Raw genomic sequence first — 1,486 nt, 5'->3', positions numbered from 1 at the left:
TATGTCACTATGTGTATGTATATACATATACATGTATTTGTTTATATACATCTGCAACATTGCTAATATTGTTTGTTGCTGTGCAATTCCTTTTTTCGTCAAACTATTGTGTTAATTTTATGTCACAGTGATGACGATGACATTGAACTGCCTGATCTCTCTGCATTGTTATGATGCGATGACAGCGCCATCTCTTGTCGGAACAGGGATCGAGTTTGTCCCTGCGTGATGACGGCCCCTCTTATTGAAGAACGTGAAGTACTGGCAGCGGCCTAGGTGCCTGCTTAGACATGCGGTGCTATCCATCTACAGACTATAGTCAATAATATCATTAGTGATGGTCGAGAACAAATCGGTGTATCGGTCACATTTATATTTTTGTATCTATAAAACTGAAGGCATATATATGTCTGGTATGCTCTCAGTTAGTCTGTGTGATAGCAAAAAATTGTGATACCTGTCCAACAGTGTGATGTCGCGAACATTTCATATACCAGTACCCAATACGTCTAATATATAAAATTAATTAGGAAATCGATACGCTTTGATTGATAAATATTAAAATAATACATGTTTTTTTATGGTTATGGATATCAAGATATTGCTATATGTAATTTATTGTCAGTGTATTCTGCTGTATAATGCTTTCAGTATGTATTTAGTATTATTTTGGTTGCTCTCAGATTTATATGTCGTAGCAGCAAATGTTGTATGACTGAAACCGTGATTATAATTAATTATCATAAGTATTTCAACTGAACTTTCAGTTTATTTTCTGTGTATTTTTTTTATATCTACCTATATAAATGTATTGTATTTTATAACCACGCATTTCACAGAAACATGACAAGCACAATTACATTTACTCAATAAAGGAAATATTCTCATTTGAGTCTCTTTCTCCCCCCAACGACGGCGGCATTTCCAACTGCAAAAAGGTGTGCAGCTTCAATGGCCATTTTCTAAAATACTGAACTGCATCAGAGCATATAAATCACCATATAAGAGCATATTATCAGCATATTATCAGCATATAAGAGCATATATATGATTTATATGCTCTGACTGCAGTGTTTGAAATCAATGTGAATAAAAATACACGAAACTACAGCAAATATACATATATATTATACATTGTTACTTATAATTCATTTATTATTTGGAGTGGGCAGACCATAGAGATGTATAAATAGTTTATTTATACATCTCTATGGGGTAGACTGGTACCCGGTCCCACCTCTCGGCTTAGGTTACTAAGCCGAATAAATAAATTAATTAATTTAAAAAATAAAAATAAATTAAAAAATAAATTAATTACTAAGCCAAAACCTCGGCATCGGCTTAGGTATGGCGATTACCATAGAGTTGTATAATAATATAATAACTACTATTATACTATTATGTATATATATATATTGTTTATGTATATATGTATATGTATTATATACAACTCTATGGCGATTACCCATCGAGTAATCGAGGTGGG

The 1,486-nt window shown here is 32.6% G+C and overlaps 1 protein-coding gene across 3 annotated transcripts in view; it reads left to right on the top strand.

The window, feature by feature from the left end:
• Positions 1 to 1,486, top strand: part of LOC106819313 (gamma-glutamylaminecyclotransferase C-like) — a 7,270-nt gene that overhangs the window by 3,296 nt on the left and 2,488 nt on the right. The window lies entirely within an intron of this gene.

Source organism: Priapulus caudatus, unplaced genomic scaffold (genome assembly GCF_000485595.1).
Source record: "Priapulus caudatus unplaced genomic scaffold, Priapulus_caudatus-5.0.1 Scaffold3149, whole genome shotgun sequence".
In the NCBI taxonomy this organism is placed as follows: domain Eukaryota; kingdom Metazoa; phylum Priapulida; class Priapulimorpha; order Priapulimorphida; family Priapulidae; genus Priapulus; species Priapulus caudatus.
Note: the sequence above shows the minus strand (reverse complement) of the source record. Positions and strands in the feature narration are given on the sequence as shown.